General features: G+C 46.7%; 1 protein-coding gene across 7 annotated transcripts in view; it reads left to right on the top strand.

Moving 5' to 3' along the window:
- Window positions 1–9300: 9300 nt before the first annotated feature.
- Window positions 9301–20809, top strand: part of Ilf3 (interleukin enhancer binding factor 3) — a 39383-nt gene continuing 27874 nt past the window's right edge. For all 7 annotated transcript variants that reach the window (XM_052188919.1, XM_052188918.1, XM_052188917.1 and 4 more), the window contains exon 1: window positions 9301–9496. The gene's annotated coding sequence lies outside the window, so the exon portion shown is untranslated. The remainder of the gene's footprint in view (window positions 9497–20809) is intronic.

The following is a 20809-nucleotide window of genomic DNA, read 5'->3' as shown; positions in this document are numbered from 1 at the left end:
CACTGGCCCGGTGTGATTAATAGGAGTGTGGGATGCGGCTGAGAGGGAAGGAGGGATGGAAACCAGCCTGGAGCTCCTGTTGGGTCTGTCCCGGGGACCCCGTGAACGGAAGCTTCAGAGTAGGAACTGATTCCTAGAGTCCAGAAACAGCGGCCCGCTTCTCTCCTCTCAGTAACTGCCCTGCACCTGCACTCGAGCTGAGTCTCACAGTCGAGGATAGCTAATACTGCTTTAGTCCACGTTGTGTGTCTGTGTGTGTATGTGTCTGTGTGTACCTCGTGTGGGTGCAGCTTCCATGGAGACCAGCGGCAGGCACTGGAGCCCCTGGAGCTGGACTCACAGTGTCAGGAGCCCCTTGTCAGGGCTGAGATCAACCGGCTCCATTGCCAGATCAGGATACATTTGTTATAGTTTATATTTTTTATGCTTTTGGGCATTTTGTCTGCCTCTGCATCTGTGCCTCCTTGGTCTCAGAGACCAGAAGACAGTTGTGAGCCCTCCTCCCCAAATTTTTCTGGTTTTTTTTTTTTTTGCTCCTTTTTAAAGCTGCAAGCTGAGGAGAGGATAACAGTACTACTAATAATAATACACTGAGGCTGGAGAGAAGGCTCAGGGGTCTGCGTGTGCTCTGCTCCACAGAGGGCCAGAGTGCTCCCCAGTTCTTCATTGGCCAAATTACAACCTCCTGTAACTTCATCTCTAGGGGTCCTGACACACTGGTCTTCTTGGACACCCACATGCAAACACAGACTACTTCTAGTTTAGGGTTTTTTTCAAGACTGTTTCTCTGTATTACAGCCCTAGCTGTCCTGGAAATCACTCTATAGACCAGGCTGACCTTGAACTCACAGAGCTCTACCTGCCTCTGCCTCCTGAGTTTGGGACTAAAGGTATGCGCCACCACTGCCTGGCTCAATAATAAGTATTTTAAATTTTCTTTCTTTCTTTCTTTCTTTCTTTCTTTCTTTCTTTCTTTCTTTTTTTTTTTTTTGAGACAGGGTTTCTCTGTGTAGCCCTGGCTCACTCTGTAGACCAGGCTGGCCTCGAACTCAGAAATCCACCTGCCTCTGCCTCCCAAGTGCTGAAATTAAAGGTGTGCGCCACCACTGCCTGGCTTTAAAAATATTTTTAATTGGGAAAAAAAAAAAAAAAAACTAAGCTGGTTGTGGTGGCAAAGGTCTTTAATCCCAGCACTCCAGAGGCAGTGGTGGGCAGATCTCTGTGAGTTCAAGGTCAGCCTGGTTTATAGAATGGTTTCCAGGACAGCCAGGGTTGGTTATACTGAGAAACCCTGCCACAAAAAACACAAACAATGGGGGGGGGGTGTCTGGAGAGATGGCTCAAACAAACAAACAAACAAAAATCTAGGGCTGGAGAGACAGCTCACAGGTTAAAAGCGTTGGCTGCTCTTCAGAGGACCCAGGTTCATTTTCCAGCAACCACATGGCAGCTCACAACCATCTGTAACTCCGGTTCCAGGAGATCTGACGCCCTTACACACATACATGTGAACCAATGTGCAAACAAAAAAGTTATTAAATATTTTTTATTTGTTTGGGGGTTCTGTCTACATATGATGTCTGTGTACCAAATGCATATTATTGCCTGCAGAGGCCAGAAGAGGACGCTGTATCCCCTGGAACTCGAGTTGGAGATGGCCATGAGGCACCATGTGGTGCTGGGAATTGAATCAAGGTCCTCTGGAAGAGCAGACAGTGCTCTTAACCAACGAACCACCTCTCTAGCGACTTACATTCATTCTTTTAGTGTGTGTGTGTGTGTGTGTGTGTGTGTGTATAGTCAGGCAAGAATGAACCAGTGGGGAGGGTTGCAGGGGGAGGCAGTCCCAGGGACAAAACTCAGGTCCCCAGGTTTGGTGGCAAATGCTTCCAGCTGCTAAGCTAGCTTTGTTTCTGAGTTGTTCTTTGGGTCAGTATGGCTGTCATACTAAAGGCGAACTGCTGCCACCTGCTGTCTTCTTTTGTTACTGCATCTAGCCAACCATCCCTCCTGGAAAATCTCGGATCTATCACCAGCTCTATAACCTCATTTGTCTCTGTGACTCTCATTTATTTATTTATTCATCTATCTATCTATCTATCTATCTATCTATCTATCTATCTATCTATCTATCTATCTATCTATCTATCTATTTAATGTATATGAGTACACTGTAGCTGTACCGATGGTTGTGAGCCATCATGTGGTTACTGGGAGTTTGAATTCAGGACCTCTGCTCCCTCAGGTCAGCCCTGCTCGCTCCGGCTTTGCCAAAGGTGTCGTTTTTTTTTTTTTTTTTTTTTGGTTTTTCGAGACAGGGTTTCTCTGTGTAGCTCTGGCTGTCCTGGAACTCAGTAGACCAGGCTGACCTGGAACTCAGAAATCTACCTGCCTCTGCCTCCCAAGTACTGGGATTAAAGGCGTGCTGCCCAGCCTTGATGCAAGTCTTAAAGGATGAAGTCTCTCAATTTGGATGTGAAACTTTTTACAGATGGAAGTAGAAGCGTACAAGGTGGGGGGGGAGGATAGTCTCTAACATCGAGAGACTCAAAGCACTCATATATAGAGAATGGAAACTGCTTCCCTTAGGGGCAAAGAAATTAAAACAGACCACACACACACACACACACACACAAGCTTGTGGCAGTGGTGCTCTGCCAAGCTCACACACGGTCTAGTCCATGAAAATACAGCTCTGACGTCACCTCCATTACCCCAGAAGATGTGTTTGTATGCTTTCCCTCCTGGGAGCCAGAAGAAGGGAAACAAGCAGCAGCCCAGAAAGAGCGAGCGAGCATCAGGAGGTCTGGCTGACGTCACCGACAACCCGGGAGACGACAGCACCCGACTCCTGTGACAAGCTCCTCGAGCAACCCAACTGTAAACGCTTCCCCACAAGAATTGTTACAAAGACACTTGTGACTCGAGGTTGTTCATGCTGACCCAACAAGCTAGCGAGGCCCAACTGCAGTGTGCTCAGGGCAACCCATGCGGGGGGCCCCAAGGCCCGCGCGAACACAAAAGCAGTTGTGTTATATATGGGTTAGGTGAGTTCAAGAGAAGATGGCCCTGAGGGCTGGCCAATCAGAGTTAGGAGCAGCCCAGATAAGACATAGTTGTGTCATGCTTATATAAGAGCAGAGAGTGCCAGCACTTTCCTACCACCTAGAGAGAGAATGTGGTGCCCACCTTCCATTAAGAAGAAGTTGGTTAGCTGGGCGGTGGTGGCGTACACCTATAATCCCAGCACTCTGGGAGGCAGAGGCAGGCAGATTTCTGAGTTTGAGGCCAGCCTGGTCTACAGAGTGAGTTCCAGGACAGTCAGGGCTACACAGAGAAACCCTGTGGAGAAAAAAAAGACTTGCATCAAGAAGATCTCTCCTAAAGTCCCTGTAAGGGGGGGCACAGGGAGAATGCTCTCCCTTCTCTTCAGGCAGTCGTGCCAATGGACTTGGGTGACGTAGCTGTGACTTCTTGGAAGAGTGGAGAGTCTGGCACTTTCCTCAGTGGCCGCGTGGATGCCACTGGTGAGCAGGATGAGGAGGTCTTCCAAGTGCCTTGGCACGTCTTGTGGCACTGACAGTTGCACCGCCCAGTGGGGCAGCATCCTGAGCCAAGTTTCATCCTTTGGAGGGGCTGGTAGGGGCTTCCTTAGTGTTCGGGCACAACACGCATGTGGGAATGTGTGGCTCTCACTTCAGGGCTGTGCAGACAGGTTTGTGTGTGTTTCACTGTATCCCAGTGCCCGTCGGCTCCCGTTACTGAGGGTGTTTGCTGGTCTAGGTGAGTCCAGTGGGTCTGCAGGTTGGGGTTCACTTAGATCTCATAGCTACAGGGCTGTTGGCTCATTATAATCATTACATTTATTCAGAAGTCATACATTCCAAATTTAAATTTGTAATCTATTTCTCCAGAGACCAATACCATAATATGACTATTAACATTCTGTATATACTTTATTATAGTGGTTGTTATTCTTGTTTTTTTGTTTGGTTGGTTTTTTTGTTTTTTTGGGGTTTTTTTGTTTTTTTTGTTTTTTTGTTTTTTTGTTTTTTTTTTTTTTTTTTTGAGACAGGTTTCTTTGTGTAGCCCTGGCTGTCCTGGAACTCACTCTGTAGACCAGGCTGGCCTTGAACTCAGAAATCCGCCTGCCTCTGCCTCCCACAGTGCTGGGATTAAAGACGTGTGCTACCACTGCCCAGCATGGCAGTTATTTCTTAACCTGTTATTTTCCAAGTAAAAGACACTGTTCGGATTTACAAGAAGCCTTCCAATACTAGAGCTGGGCAGATCTCAGCTCTCTAAGCTCACCTGTCTGCTTCCCTGCCCAAGTCCCCAGTACTACTTGCATCTGCTCAGTCTGGGCTGTTTCTGTAACACCAGGCCCGTCCTCAGAACAAACTGATCTTCACCGCATGCTCACGGTCCACACTATTCCATGGTGACTTGCCTCCCTCCCCTCTCTCCCCTTGTGGTTCCAGCCTGAGACCCCAAGCCTAGGAGCCGAAGCCTTGCCTCCCTGTCTTCTGCCCAGCTATAGGCTGCCAGCAACTTTATTAACTAGTCAGGGATAACTTGGGGACAAGGTTTATACAACCAAAGCTGATGTGTGTGTGTATTCTCTGGTCTTGGGGCAGCCAGACCTTGGGATATGGTACAGCATTTGAGTATATAGCAGCAGCAGACCAACCCCAATGTTTCCCCCTTTTGTCTATCTAATATAAAGTCTTTCTTTCTCAATAAAAAACATACGGTAGGAATAATGTGAAATAATTATGAAAATTATTAGTTAAGAGTAACATGCATAAAATCGAGGCCATTTGTGTTTGGCAACTTTGGATAACATATTTTATTATCTATATCTTGATGAGTTCAGAGTTTTATATTTTTTCAGATTTGTTTATTTATTATATGTAAATACACTGTAGCTGTCTTCAGACACTCCAGAAGAGGTCGTCAGATCTCGGTACATCAGGTTGTGAGCCACCATGTAGTTGCTGGGATTTGAACTCAAGACCTTTGGAAGAGCAGTCAGTGCTCTTAACCACTGAGACATCTCTCCAGCCCTTCCTTTAACCTTCAAAACTTGCAATTACCAACCTTAAACCCCCAGAGTACCAGTGTCTTGGAATCCCTTTGAAGCCTGTCCTTGGGGACCAGGGCCACCTCCCACCAAGGCTTCAGATGGGAGGTTCTGCAGTGTGCTCAAGCCCCCTTGGCTCGTCCTAGTTCTTGGGGGAGGGGGTCTATCCTTACACAGTCTGGAGGTCCAGCCTAGTCTCCTCTTCTAGGCAGAGACTTTGGACCCTGGAATCTTCTCAGGGCTATACTATTTTCAGTTCCAAAGACTTTCAGTGTGCTAAGAGATGCAGGAGCATCATTCTCTTTTGATTAATTTTGTCTGTTGAAGGAGAGCTCACTGCAGTCTCCAGGGATGTTCTGAGACTCCTTCTGTAGTTAAGTGTTCTGAAACCAAGGAGAGTGGAGTGGAGGAGAGGAGATGTCATTGGTGGACCAAAGCTAGGATGCTCTCGAAGGCTTCAATGCCGGGGCCAGTTTGCATTCTTTCTTTTTCTCTCTCTCTCTCTCTCTGTGTGTGTGTGTGTGTGTGTGTGTGTGTATGTGTCTCTCTCTGTGTCTCTCTCTTTCTCTGTCTGTCTCTCTCTGTCTCTGTTTGTCTGTCTCTGTCTGTCTCTGTCTCTGTCTGTCTCTCTGTCTCTGTCTGTCTCTGTCTCTGTCTGCCTCTGTCTGTCTCTGTCTCTCTGTCTCTGTCTCTGTCTCTCTCTCTCTGCCTCCCAAGCACTGGGTTGCACTCTCCTTTCATACTTTAAAACCACAGGCAAGCAAGGGAGATTTTACAGAAGTCTGCGTGACAGCAGGTTGCTAAGGGCAACTGCCTATTGTTTTAGCTATTTCTCCAGGCCATTGTGTTCCATGTAGCAAGTGACATCATGGTTTGTAAATAAGCAATACTAGCAGTGCATTAATAACTATGTCAAAAATCAATGTCTCCCTTTTCTATCTTGTTCTGCATCACCTGTAAGTATACATGTGTTCTAAGTGCATACCTGTGCTGGGGAGGTCAGAGGAGGGTGTTGGATCCCCTGCGACTGTCACTGAGAACATCGTATGCTGCCACGCAGCTGATGTCACTGAAACCTAAGTCCTCTTCAGGAGCAATAAGTTCCCTACACTGAGGAAACCTTTCTTCAGCCCCAAAGCGCTGTTGCTCTTGCTTTTAGACTGGCTGTAATTCCACAGCTCTGATTGGCCTTGAATTACAGATTTGCCTGCCTCTGCCTCCTGAATGCTGGCATTAAAGGCTTGAAGGTCCACAACCAGCTAAAGGTGTATTTACATTTTACTTTATTTTTATTAATGTAAGTATGTTTGCGGGTACCCAGAGAGGCCAGAGGAGAACATCAGCAGACAGCTGGGACTACAGGAAACTGTGAGCATTCTGATATAGTTGCTAGGAACCAAATCTAGGTCCAGTCCCTATTAAAGATTTTAATGCAGGCTTAAGCAAGAGAACTGACAGCTATCACTCCTCAGTAGACTTTACTCCAAGCACTCAGGGGCTATGAAGCCACTGACCCGGGGTCTCTGCCAGGGTAAGATATGCTCTTAACCACTCATCTTTCTCCAGCCTCCATTTTCAATTTTTTAAAAAAGATTTATTTGGGGCTGGAGAGATGGCTCAGCGGGTAAGAGCACCGACTGCTCTTCCAAAGGTCACGAGTTCAAATCCCAGCATCCCGTAAAGAGATCTGACACCCTATTCTGGTGTCTGAAGACAGCTACAGTGTATTTACATATAATAAATAAATAAAAAATAAATAAATATTTAAAAAAAGATTTATTTATTATATGTAAATACACTGTAGCTGTTTTATTTATTATATGTAAATACACTGTAGCTGTCTTCAGACACTCCAGGAGAGGGCACCAGATCTCATTACAGGTGGCTGTGAGCCCCCATGTGGTTGCTAGGATTTGAACTCAGGATCTCTAGAAGAGCAGTCAGTGCTCTTAACTGCTGAGCCATCTCTAGCCCCCCATTTTTGATTTTAAAAGCTATGGTACAAGCTGGATGTGGCAAATGTTTTCCCGCATCAGTATTCCAGATGCAGAGGGCGACGGCTCCTTGCTCTCTGCTGAGATCAAGGCCAGCTTGGGTGAGACCCTGTCTTAAAAAATAAAAAGAGTTGTGGTACAGGGGCTGGCGAGATAGCTCACTGGGCACCGACACTTGCTGCCAGGCCTGAGGACCCCAGTTTGAGCCCCAGATCCACTGAGAAGCAGATGTGGATGAGGAAGTTGGAGGACACAGCTTGTCACAGTATCTTGTCAGCTCATGTCTGGCAGCCCACCAGGCAGTGCGGCTGTGCCTAACAGTGGTGCACGTTTAAAAGACTGGTGTACAGGGGTTTACACGTTCACGCTCACTCATGCACGTGGAGGGGAGAGGAGCATGTCTGATTGTCTTTATCACTTCTTCAGTCAGTCTCACTAATCCCTGAGCTCGCTAATTCTGCTAGGTTGGCTGGCCAATGAGACCCAAGGGATGCCTCCCCGCCCGGGCTTACAGCTGCACACTGCCATGCCCTACTTTGTACATGGGTGCACATAAAATCAGCTGAGTTCAATCCTGGGACCTCACATAAAGACAAAAATAGAAAGGCCTCTGCCCTTCATACAGTGTATGGCTACACAAACACACATACATGTGGAGAAAGAGACATAGACAGACAAGACAAAGACAGGCAGACAGAGACAGACACTGAGAAAGGCTGAAAGAAAAAATAATTTATACAGCACTTGGGAGACAGAGGCAGGTGAATTTCTGAGTTCGAGGCCAGCCTGGTCTACAGGGTGAGTTTCAGGACAGCCAGGGCTACACAGAGAAACCCTGTCTCGAAAAACCAAAAAAGAAAAAAGAAAAAGGAAATAAAAGAAAAAGAAAAAAAGAAAATAAAAGAAAAGAACAAATAATTACTAACGTCTGTCTGCTGGAGCTGGGGAGGTGCCTCAGCAGTAACTCTAATTCCAGAAGATTCAACACTTTCTTCTAACTTCCCTGGGACACTGTCACATATGTGATGCACAGACACAATGTGTTGCAGACATACATGCAGTCAAAACACTAAACGCATTAAAAAAGAAATTAAAAATCCATCCGAACAATCAACCTCAGAAAAACCGAATTACTATGTCTACCACTTGGTGGCGCTGTTAGAACAGGCGTGTCATTTAGAGCATCTTCCTATATTAGAAGTATCTTAGGTCTCCTACAAATTGATTCATTTTTAAGTTTTTCCTCAATTTCAGACTTTGGGAGAGGCAGATCTCTAAAACCGATTAGCCAAGTTAAGAAAAAAAAACCCAGATACCGACTCTATTATTTGTTGACAGCAGCAATAAATTCCTATATACAGACAAACGATACGAAGAGGGAGGGGCCCGGGTGCTTGAGAGCTTTGTTCTGTTCATTCTTGCCGGGAATTTGCCTTTTGTGTGTGTGTGGTACGGGGTCTGACCCAGGGCTTCCTAATGCTAAGCACTCTTAACACAGAGGGATCATTAACCCCCCACTTGCCTAGTGACATGGCCTTATTTGTGATCTAGCTACATCAAAGTGGAGGCAGAACCTTCGAGTTCAAAGTCAGTATGGGCAACACAGCAAAACGGTATCTCAAAAAGACAAAAATGAGGAACGATGAGGTGGCTCAGCAGCCTGACGTCTGAGCCCCTTGACCTATTGCTGATGGAGCCCTGGACCAGTGTTGTCAACCGCATCTGCACGTCTTTCACCAGGGTGTCTTGTCAACACACGGAGGCCGGCTCCGAAACACGGCGCATGCGCACGCGCACGAACCGGAGTCGTCATAAGGGCCTACCTGCTCCATTGCGTCACGTGATAACGGTTGCTCCGGAAAAAAAAAAAAAAAAAACCTCCGCTGGAGAAAACAAACGAATTAGACGGGCCTCATCAGGTGATACCGGTCTACCAATAGTGAAAACGAGTCAAGAAACAACGAAAGCCCTCTCACTGGACGAAAGCGAAGCCAGCCACTGTCACGTGACCTATCAAACTCGTGAGAGAACCGGCCTGACGTCGACCGCACGCAATCAGACACGGTCGCTAAGTTAACGTCACGTGACACGCCCCCCCCCCGCGCCCCTCCCAGCGCGTCTCTTCTCCCCCGCCCACTGGGGGTAGGACCTAGGTTGATCGCCCACGTGATGCGGGGGCGGGGCGCCGCCAGTCACGTGGCCCTGCACCTCCCCGGCGCGCGCCCGCCCTCCCGCCCGCTCGCTCGCCCCCGGTCCCCGGCTCCTCCTCCTCTTCTCGCCATTGCAGTTGGGACTGAAGCAGCCCCGGCGAGAACCGCGTGGCTTTTTTTTTTTTTTTGAGGGGGGTTGTGAAGACTCCGGAAGGCTGGTGGCAGGAGGCCGGCGGCGCCTGAAGCCGAAGGACCAGAGCGCCGACAAGGTAAGCAGCAATGTGGCGTCTCCCGCCTCTGCCCCTCCCCCCCGCCCGTTCTCCCACTTGTCAGTGACGGCTGGGCTAAGAGGATGCTAAGGATGCTAGTGACAGGGCTGTTGCTATCCCGCCGAGCCTCCCCTTCGCTTGGATCTTCCATCTCTCAGCGTCTCGCTCCTTCCTCCTCCGGCCTCGCTCCCGCGCTTGGCCGTTACTCTCCCCCATTGTGCCGAGGAAACAAAATGGCGGCGGCAGTGCCCCCGTGCGCGCGCATCCATTCTCCCCCCTCCGTGGCCCCCTCTGCCCAGGCCTGGGCGCTGCTCCCGGGGGGGTGCGCACGCACTGTGGTACCCTCCCCTCTCCCTGGGCCGCTTACTGTCCCCCAGCCCGAGCTTTTGTCTGTTGCTTTGGCCCCGCGCAGGCGCGCACGTGTTGGAGCACACACCCCCTCACATCTAGAGCATCTCAGCGGGCGCAGAAGGGGAAATCTCCTTCCTTTACTCGCTTTACCGCTTTGTTCAGGCACATCCCTGGCTTCTAGGAGGATGCCAGGTTCATCCCAGTTCCCATGGCGGGAAACATGTCTTCTTTGTCCCGAACACGGTCTTGAATAGGGTCCCTGGAAACCTTTTCCCTAGACGGTCGTTGAGAGAAGCATTTATGGATTCATCGAGTTCTCAAAGCCTGGATCTGTAGGTTTTCTCCAAATGGAGACCCAAACTTAAGATCGTTTGAGTTTCCCGACCTTTGCGACCAGGTGGTTTTCATTCATGGTGATTCCCAGCTTGTTGCGGTTGTGCCTCTAATCCCCCAAAACGGTGAGGTAGTGTGATAGTTGGGGGCTCTGTGATATGTAGATTGCCATGATTGAAGTCTTTTGAACGCGAGTGCTTTAAATTTTATTTAAGTAGTCGAGTGGTGGGAATTCACCTTTGGTTATTCCATAATTGGGGTAAGCTACTTGGGATGTATAACGGTGTGTTTGATTTTCCCCCTGTTAAGGGTCTATACTGGGAAAGAGTAAGCCGTCTCTTAGTGAAATTGCTGGTAAGTTGGTGTTTGGACATCCACTTTGCTGGATCAGCAAAGAGGCCTCAGTTTCTGTGGTACTCCTCACTGTTGGGATTCGAGTGTTCTCATTGTATCTTTCTGATTTAAAATTCTGTTCTATTTGACTTGTCCATAGTGATGATGATGTTGTGTCTACAGGAAAAGGAGTTTAGAACTTCTCTCTTGTTTTTCCCTCAGGTTTTTGTGGGTGGGCGCCTGTGGTGATTGATTATAGAGTTCTGCCACTCACTATTCTCTGAGTGGGGCCTCTTGGGGTAGCTACTGCAGTCACCCAGCCTGTGAATGAAGTGTGAGGAACAGCGGAAAAGGAGAAAGGCCACTGCAGGTACCTGTCCAGTAGAGCTGAGAGGTCTTTGTCCCTTAGCTAGCATGTTGTGGGCAGCTCCTGACTGTTGAGGTTTGTGAATGGAATCTACAGGCCCTGGGTGTTTTGGCTGGAAGTCTGCAGTCCAGATTGGAGGCTGGTGATCAGTGCCAGACTGGCCTTGGCAAGGCTGGGCGCAGTATCAGTCTCTGTGTGCTGATTTGGACCAGCCTGGGATTCCCCTCCTACTGGAGCTGAAAAGGGTATGATTGTTTTCAGCTTTTCTGATGTAACTTAATGGATACCTCTAGGCAGAAGTTCTTTTTGGCTTTTTCTAATACCGCTTTCTAGGCTCATGTTACTGGGAGTAATCTGTGTGTGCTATCCTTTATTTCTCTCAACTTTGGTCTTTGACTAACTTGCTAAAGTTTTGCTTTTTTCTTTTTCCTACTTTTTTTGAAGTAGTGTCTTACTATGTAGGCTTTGAACTTGGAATCCTTCTGCCTCAATCTTCTCAAGAGTTGGGATTATGTCACTACACCAAGTGTTTCTCCCACAACCCACAGCCATTTGATCTATGGGAAAGGCATCCTAGTGTCAGGACCTGGCGCAAGAGGAAGGTATAGATTTAAGTTAAAAGAACCTTTTTTTTTTTTTAAACTATCGCCCGGCTTAAAAGAATCTTTTTTGAACAGGATCTCACTGTGTAGCAGGGTGGTCTCTTAACTCTTGGAGATCCTTCTGTCTCTGCTTCCTGAGTGCTGGTCTTAAAGGCATGTATCACCATATCTTCCTAGAAGTTCTTTCTGGCCTGGGATAGCTTCTCCTTGCTCTCTCCCTACTTAAGGCCCCAAAATGCCTTAATTTGAGACAGGGATTGCAGGCTATGCTGGAATGCCTTTTTTTTTTTTAAGATGTATTTATTTATTTTTATGTATATGAGTACACTGTAATTGTCTTCAGACACTCCAGAAGAGGGCATCAGATCTCATCACAGATGGTCGTGAGCCACCATGTGGTTGCTGGGATTTGAACTAATGACCTCAGGAAGAGCTGTCAGTACCCTTAACCACTGAGCCATCTCTCCAGCCCCCCCCCCCCTTTTTTTTTCCCCCCCCCCCCGAATTCCTTGATACTTTTCTTGATCTAGGGGAGTGATTCTTATGCACAAGAAGTGTAGATATTTCTCTTAGCTGTGCAGATACATTTTATTGTAAGTGATACTTTTTCTTTTATGCTTTTTTTTTTTTAATATTTATTTATTATATGTAAGTACACTGTAGCTGTCTTCAGATGCCAGAAGACGGAGTCAGATCTCTTTATGGATGGTTGTGAGCCACCATGTGGATGCTGGGATTTGAACTCATGACCTTTGGAAGAGCACTCAGTGCTCTTACCTGCTGAGCCATCTCTCCAGCCCCCCCCCCTTTTTTTTTTTTTTTTTTTTTTGATTTTTGGTTTGAGACAGGGTTTCTCTGTGTAGCCCTGGCTGTCCTGGAACTCACTCTGTAGACCAGGCTGGCCTTGAACTCAGAAATCCGCCTGCCTCTGCCTCCCAGAGTGCTGGGATTACAGGCGTGCGCCACCACTGCCCGGCCTGTAAGTGATAACATTTAAGTCAGGACCTATTGTTGCTTCTTTGATTATTTGATCCATTCTGAAAGATGGGTAACCTCACCATCAAGTATATATATATCAATGTGTGTAGCCCATGGACTTGCAGCTTTTTTTTCTTTTTCTTGAGACTCTGAGTAGACCAGGTTGTCCTCAAACTCGAGAGATCCACCTCCCTCTGCTTTCAGACTGCTGGGATTAAAGGCTTGCCACTACTGGCCACTGTTTTTTTGTTTGTTTGTTTGTTTTTCCTTTTTTTTTTTTTTTTTTTTTGGTTTTTCAAGACAGGGTTTCTCTGTGTAGCCCTGGCTGTCCTGGAACTCACTCTGTAGACCAGGCTGGCCTCGAACTCAGAAATCCACCTGCCTCTGCCTCCCAAGTGCTGGGATTAAAGGCATGCGCCACCACTGCCCGGCTCTGTTTTTCCTTTTGAAAGAGGGACAAGTGTTGTAGTCGAGGTTAGTCTAGCTTCAGGATCCTTGTTTAGACTTTCCAACTGTGGGACTGCCACCCTGCAGGTGAGCCTTTCAGTGCATTAGGACTATTTTTCCTATGTTCTATATATTTGGTGCTTTTTCTTTCATTATAGTAAAGTCCTAGAGAAGCTTTATTTACTATTTTCAGTGGTTTAGAATTAGAGCAAAAGAGGCTTGACTGAGGTCTTCACAGTGTATGAAGAGGGTTGTGGCTTTTGGAGAGATGAACTGGATTTGAGAGTATTGATGCAGCCTCGAGCTGCTGGGTCTGAGGCTGCAGTGGCTGCCCCTCCCTGCTTCATGCAAGTGCTGAAACCTAGGGAAGGCCAGCCTGGGGCCCCATCTGTCCGGAACTTTCTAAGCATTTACTAGTTTGGATATGTTAGGTTCTTGAGATTTTTACAAGATAACATATCTTAGGTGATCCTATTTATAGCAATAGACAGTTGGATACTCTGAAGTCACTTCTTTTTCTTTATGGGTGTTTTGCCCGCATGTATGTCAGCACACCACAGGTGTGTGCCTAGTACCGGAGGAGATCAAAAGAGGGCGTGGTTTCCCATGAAGAAGCTGGAGTTATGGATGACTGTGAACAAATCTGTGAAGCTGGGAGTTGAATTCTTCTCTAGTGCACAAGTGCTCTAAAACCATGAGCCATCTCTTCAGCCTCTAGCTTCTCTTGCTCTTTTTTAAATGTCTTGTAGAGGGATGTCCAGTTGAAACTTTGTTTCTACAAGTGAGGGCAGGCTAGAAGGCTCAATGAGTAACGGTGCTTGTGGCCGAATCCACATGAAATGAGAGGACTCCCAGAAGTTGTTCTCTGATCTGCACGTTTGCCATAATGGTGTGGGCATAGCCACACCACATCCACAATAAACAAATGGAATAAAAAATTAAAAGAAGAAAAGGCAAGAAGTTTAATAGTTTTCTGGCTTGCCACTTGTGTATGTTACAGTTTTTGGGAGATGATACCCAAGGCCTTGTGCATTCAGTTTTAAACAATTAGCTATGATTGCAGCCCTTCAAAGTATAACTAATTTGAAAAGAAATAATTGTTCGTTTTGTTTCTTTTTTTTAATTTATTAATTTTATGTATATGATTATATATTACTGTAGCGTACTCGCTCTGCCCCAAAGGTTTGTTTATTATTGTATGTAAGTACACTGTAGCTGTCTTTAAGCAGACCAGAAGAGGGCACCAGATCTCATTATAGATGGTTTGGGTCACCATGTGGTTGCTGGGATTTGAACTCAGGACCTTCAGAAGAGCAATCAGTGCTCTTAACCGCTGAGCCATCTCTCCAGCCCTGATTTGGTTCTTTGAGATATGGTTTCTCTGTAACACTGGCTGACCTGGAACTCCCTTTGTAGATCAGGCACTTGTGAGCTCCCACCCACTGTGGGTGCTGGGAATCAAATAGCTCTTCCTTAAGAACAGTATGAGCTCTTAACCGCTGAACCATCTTTATCCAGTACTTCTGTCCCCAAGGTATCTGCCCTCTATTTTGAGTCAGGGTCTCACTTTGTAGTCCTGGCTGGCCTGTGGTTTCTGTGCCTCAACCTCAAAGAGACACACTCCTGCTCTACTGGTTGAGCTTGGGGTTTGTGACATCCTTTCTTCCTTTATGTTGATGTAGCTGTGGCTGTTCTGGAACTCACATAGATCACCTCCATGCATGGGTCATCACACCCAAGTTTTCTTTCTTAGATTGATTGCAGTTTTGATGGTGTGTTTTCATGCACACATGTGAGTCCAGGCACTGTCGGTGGCCAGAAGAGGATGTTGGATTCCCATGGGTGCGGTTAACAGACCTTAGATCCTCTGCAAGGACAGCACATGCTCTTAACCATCCTTCCCCCCCCCTCCCCTTCTCATTCTTGAGACAGGGTTTCACTGTGCATTATTTCTGGAAACTCACTGTGTAGACTAGACTGACCTCAAACTCATGAGCTCAGAGATCCACATGCCTCACCCTTCCAAGTGTTATTGGGATTAATGGCATGCCCCATCCTAAACAGATACTTTGTTTGTTTTTTGGTTGTTTTTTTTGTTTGTTTGTTTGTTTTTTTTTGTTTTTTTTCGAGGCAGGGTTTCTCTGTATCCTCGAACTCAGAAATCCGCCTGCCTCTGCCTCCCAGAGTGCTGGGATTACAGGCGTGCGCCACCACCGCCCGGCTTGTTTGTTTTTGAGACAGGGGGTTTCTCTGTAGTCCTGGCTGTCCTGGAACTCAGTCTGTAGACCAGGCTGGCCTTGAACTCAGAGATCTGCCTACCTCTGCCTCCCAAGTATTGGGATTAAAGGCGTGCACCACCACTGCCCCCCCCCCCCCCAGTGTTTGGTTTATTTATTTATTTATTTTGAGACAATGTCTCATTTTGTAATTCAGGCTGTCCTCCAACAGCAGTCCTTTTGTCTTATTCTCTCAAGTATGAACACAGGCTTCATCCATTATGCTTGGCTTTTAAGGGTCATTGTCTTCTTGACCACATCTAAGCATCAAGGATAATTTAATTTTGTATTCTGTCATTAGGGTATGCTATTGTGTATGACCCTGAGTGATCAGTATGAAGTGGCTTCCCTGGAGTGCATGACTGGGTTCTCAGGCATGCTGCACAGCTGTCATCTGATCTTTGTGAGGTTGAAGTCTGGTTGGTTTAGCACTTAGGTGTGGGTGTGGTCACCCATCTTTCTCGTTGCTGCTCTACTGTTGCATGCACTGTGACTGCTAACACTTGGTTTCATCTGAGGGTGTTGGGATTCCTTGGAGCAGGAATTACTTGGGTGCTGTTAACAGACCTTAGGTCTTCTGCAAGGGCAGCACATGCTCTTAACCATCCTGCTCCCTTCCCTTTCTTAAGACAGGGTTTCACTGTGTAGTATGAAGTTGTAGCCAGTGTCTGTGGTGTGTGTGTGTGTGTGTGTGTGTGTGTGTGTGTGTGTGTGTGTGTGTTTCTCCTTCAAGACGGTTTCTCTGTGTAACAGTTCTGGCTCTCCTGGAACTCATTCTGTAGACCAGGCTGGCCTTGAAATCACAGAGATCTGCCTGCCTCTTCTCCTGAGGGCTGGGATTAAAGGCATGTGTCACCACTGTCTGGCCCTGGTATATGGTTTTAAAGAACAAAGTGTTGCCTTAGATTTGTTTCTGGGTGTATTGTTTGAAAGTTTTTGCAGGTTAATTGTTGCTCTTCATTCATAATTTATTTTAAAAGCCCTGTATAGCCATGAAAGAAAGGGTCTCTAGTCGGTGATTTTTTTTGTTTTTGTTTGTTTGTTTTCGAGACAGGGTTTCTCTGTGTAGCCCTGGCTGTTCTGGAATTCACTCTGTAGACCAGGCTGGCCTTGAACTCAGAAATCCACCTGCCTCTGCCTCCCAAGTGCTGGGATTAAAGGCGTGCGCCACCACTGCCCAGCTTCTAGTCAGTGTTCTTAGAGGTACAGCAGGATGCCTGACCACAGCTGTAACACTTAGGTATGTAACTGCCTTGGGGGGTGTGGGGACTTGAATTATTTTTGGTGTGTTTGCTTGAGTCTATTATTTATTCATTTATTTTTTTCTTTTTAAAGATTTATTTATTTTGTGTATATAAGTACACTGTCCTGAGACACACCAGAAGAGAGCACCTGATCCCATTCTAGATGGTTGTGTGCCACCATGTGGTTGCTGGGAATTGAACTCAGGACCTTTGAAAGAAAGAGTAGTCAGTGCTCTTAACCGCTGAGCCATCTATCTCTCCAGCCCATTCATTTAATTTTCTTCTGCCATTAAAAATCCAGGGCCTTGCCAGGCGTGGTGGCGCATGCCTGTAATCCCAGCACTTGGGAGGCAGAGGCAGGTGGATTTCTGAGTTGGAGGCCAGCCTGGTCTACAGAGTGAGTTCCAGGACAGCCAGGGCTACACAGAGAAACCCTGTCTCAAAAAACAAAACAAAACAAAACAAATCCAGGGCTTCGCACATGCAAAGCAAAGATGTTATATAGTCCAGGCTAGCCTTGACCTGGTGATATCTCTCAAGTGCTGGTGACAAAAGTTGAGGATGAAGGCTGAGGCGGGAAGGTGTCAAGCTTGAGGTTAGCCTGAACTACCAAGTGACAGTGTCTCAAAACAAAAGTGACTAGACAGGGTGATATCTTTAATCTTAGCTTGGAGGAAGCAGAGGTGAGTTTAAGGTCAGCCTGGTTCATAGTGAGACTCTCTGTTCATGTCCCCAGCCCCTACAAAAAAGGAAAATAACGTGGGGGCTTAAGAGAGGTTAAGAACACTTTGTTTTTCCAGAAGACTTAATTTTGGTTCCCAGCACCCAGGTCTGGAGACTGAGTTACTTGAAAGTCAGGCGCTAGGAGATTCAACAACCTCTCCTGGCTTCTACTGGCACCTGCAAACATTTGGCATCCACATACATGTAAATAACAATAAATCTTAAAGGGGGGAAAATAAGAACAAAAGATGGAAGATGGGTGCTGGGTAAGATGGCCCAGTGGTTAAGAGCACTGCCTTTCCTTCTAGAGGTCCTGAGTTCAATTTCCAGCAACCACATGGTGGCTCACAACTGGCTGTAATGGGATCTGATGACCTCTTCTGCTGTGTCCAAAGACAGCAACAGTGTACTCACATAAAAATTTTTTTTTCAAAAAAGGATGATAGACCTGTGAGGTAGCTCAGGGCTAAAGGCACTTGTTACACAAGCCCAAGCAAGAGGGAGGAGAAACTGATCCTTGTATCACTTCTCTGATCTCCAAGAACAGAATATACAGCGTGTACATGCACACAAAATAAATACATACATTCAAAAATACTAAAAACTTTGTTTCTTTTTTTTTTGTTTTGTTTTTTGTTTTTTGAAACAGGGTTTCTTTTTGTAGCCCTGGCTGTCTTCAAACTCCATTTGTAGAGTAGGCTGGCCTTGAACTCAGACATTTGCCTGCCTCTGCTTCCTGCTGGATTAAGTGCTAGATTAACCTGATAAGGTTCTGGGGAAAAGAATCATATCTTAAGAAAAAACCAGCTTAGTTGGCAGATTGTGAGTTTGAGGCCAGCCTGGCAGGTATGCCAAGTTCAGGACAGCTAGGCCTGTATACAGAGACCCTTTCTGGTCTGCCCTCTCTCCCAAACCACTACAGCTGACTTTTCAGTGGGGCCTGGCTCATGTGTGTTCTGGTTAAGCTGCACCAGCATCCCAGGAATGCTGTGGAGCACAGAGTCTATTTGAGCCTTGTTAGATTTCTTCGTTGGGAGGCCTTGGGTTGATCTTCACTTGCCAGTTGTCCTGCTGAGCCTCAGGTGCTGTTGTGCAGGCAGATGCCCAGTACCATGCCCAGCATGAATGAAGTGTGACAGGCTGCAGTGCTGCCAGGGGAGGGAGAAGAGTGGCAGGTTTTGTGTGAGGTGTGTGCTCGTGAGTGCTCCTGTGTGTGTTCATTTGCCCATGCGCCCTCCCATAGAGGTCAGGGGAGGACTTTGCATGTCTGCTGTATCACTTTTTTTTTTAAACCTTATTCCCTTGAGCCAGGGTTTCTCTAAACCCAGAGCTGGCCGTTTCAGCTAGACTGACTGGCCATTGAGCACATGAGCTCTACCTGTTTCCTTATGCCTGGCCGTTGCCAGGGATTCAGACTCTGGGCCTTGAACTTGTATTTAAAAAAGTGCTATTTATTGCCTACTGAGCCATCACTCCAGCCCTGCAATTCCGTGTCTGTGATATTCTTTCTTTTTTTTGGTGGTTGGGTTTGAACCAGGGCCTCTTATTTCCTTTAGCACTGAGCTATGTCCTCACCTTCTGACATTCTTAACCTGATTAGGTGAGTGGGTTCCAGTGGTTGTGGGTAGGCTCTTTAAGCCCTGGGCAGTATTCTTTGTCTCCATGTGCTAGTGTCAGAGTCTTGGTCAGACTCTTTTGCTCTGGCTTTGCAAATTGTTTCAGAGGAAGGACCTAGGGTACAGTGTGTTTATCTGGCTTCTTAGATCTCTGCGTGCAGCTGCAGTTATTTCAGAATGACATAGGGCATCTGTCCTCCCAGCTACGGGCATAGGTAACACAGCAAGGCCCCCTATCTTCATCCCCTCTTCTCCTCTTGTACATGTATGTGTGGTGTCTTCCCCTTGTGTATGTTGCATGTGGTGTGTAGGTGCTAGTGCACGTGTGTGTGCAAGTGAGTGTGGAGAAGCAAAGCTGGACCCAGTGTCTTCCTTGCTTGCTGTTCATTTGGTTGAGGCAGGGTTTCTCGGACAGATTGACTAGTCTAGCTGGCCAGTCTGCTCAAGGAATTCTCAGCCCCCAAGCCCCAATGCTAGGATTACAGGGCTACCGGGCTGTTGTGTGGTATCTGAGACTCAGACTGAGTCTCAGGCTTGCATAGCAAGCACTTTGCCACTGAACCCTCTTCCTCTCTCAGGACGCCAGTTCTTTAACAGTGGTAACACAACGGTGGTGTGCTTCACTTGTAGAATTCTTTTTTTTTTTTTTTTTAATTTATTTATTATTATATGGAAGTACACTGTAGCTGTCTTTAGGTACATCAGAAGAGGGCATCATCTTACTAGGGATGGTTGTGAGCCACCATGTGGTTCCTGGGATTTGAACTTAGGACCTTCAGAAGAGCAGTCAGTGCTCTTAACTGAGCCATCTTTCCAGCCCCCCGTTTGAATTTTTGTTTAGGTTTTTGTCTGTTTGCTTGCTTGTTTATTTTGGTGGTATGAGGGATTGAGTGCAAGGTCTCTACTGTCAAGCTGTGTTCCCAGCCCACACTCTACCTTGTTTTCTGGTCTCACTGTGTGACTCTAGTTAGCCTGGAACTCCTTATGCAGACCTGACTAGTTTCAGAAACGCACCTGCCTTTGCTGCCAGGATTCAAGGCGTACACCACCACACCTGACAGAGCCTCCCTTTTTTGTTTGTTTGTTTTTGTTTTTCGAGACAGGGTTTCTTTGTGTAGCCCTAGCTGTCCAGGCTGGCCTTGAACTCAGAAATCCACCTGTCTCTGCCTCCCAAGTGCTGGAATTAAAGGCATGCACCACCACTGTCTGGCCTGACAGAACCTCCTGAAGCTAGAGTTACGGGGGTTTGTGAGCCGATCAGTGTAGCTGCTTGGAACTGGACTTAACTGTGTATCTTTTTGAGACAAGGTCTCTTGCACCTTAGGTTTGTCTTAAACTGCTGATCCTCATGTCTTCACCTGAGTGCTGGCATAGCAGGACTGCATCACACTGCTCATTAAGGATGCCTTAATAACAAAAATAGAGGGGAGCCCTTGAAAGGGGCAGTCCTTCACATTAATAATGTTCGAATTGAAGGTTATTCTACTTAATTTTTGCATGACTGTAGAAACTGTACAGGTGGAATGAGGGCCCCTTGAGAGAAATAGGATTGAGATTTTCTTTTAACTTCACAGTGAACACTTTTCTTTTTTTAATATGTGAGGTTTTGCCTGTTTGTATGTATATGCACCCAATGCATGCAGAGGTCTCAGAGGCTATCAGATCTTCTGGAACTGGAGTTAAAGATGCAGATGGCTGTGAGCTGCTGTGTGGATGTTGGGAGCTGATCTAGCCTTGAGAATTGAGATTTGTATGAGGGCTTTTGATCGCTTGTCAAAGTTTAAATTGCTGGCAGCTGGCTTGGCTGCTTTTAGATTGCAGGACTCTGTGGTGGAATCAAAGGTGAAGGTAGACACTGCTGAGTGCTGCACAGTGCTGACAGCTTTTACTGTAAAAGCCACATTTACTGCAAGATGAGCATGCCCCTTACTTCAGGACCATTCCCCAGTGTTGGGAAGTGTTGATGGTTTTTTATTTTTATATTTTATATGATTTTGATTTCTTTGTCATTCGGCAGGACAGTTTTGCAAACATTACCTTGTA

Source organism: Apodemus sylvaticus, chromosome 7, assembly GCF_947179515.1.
Source record: "Apodemus sylvaticus chromosome 7, mApoSyl1.1, whole genome shotgun sequence".
Classification (NCBI taxonomy): domain Eukaryota; kingdom Metazoa; phylum Chordata; class Mammalia; order Rodentia; family Muridae; genus Apodemus; species Apodemus sylvaticus.
Note: the sequence above shows the minus strand (reverse complement) of the source record. Positions and strands in the feature narration are given on the sequence as shown.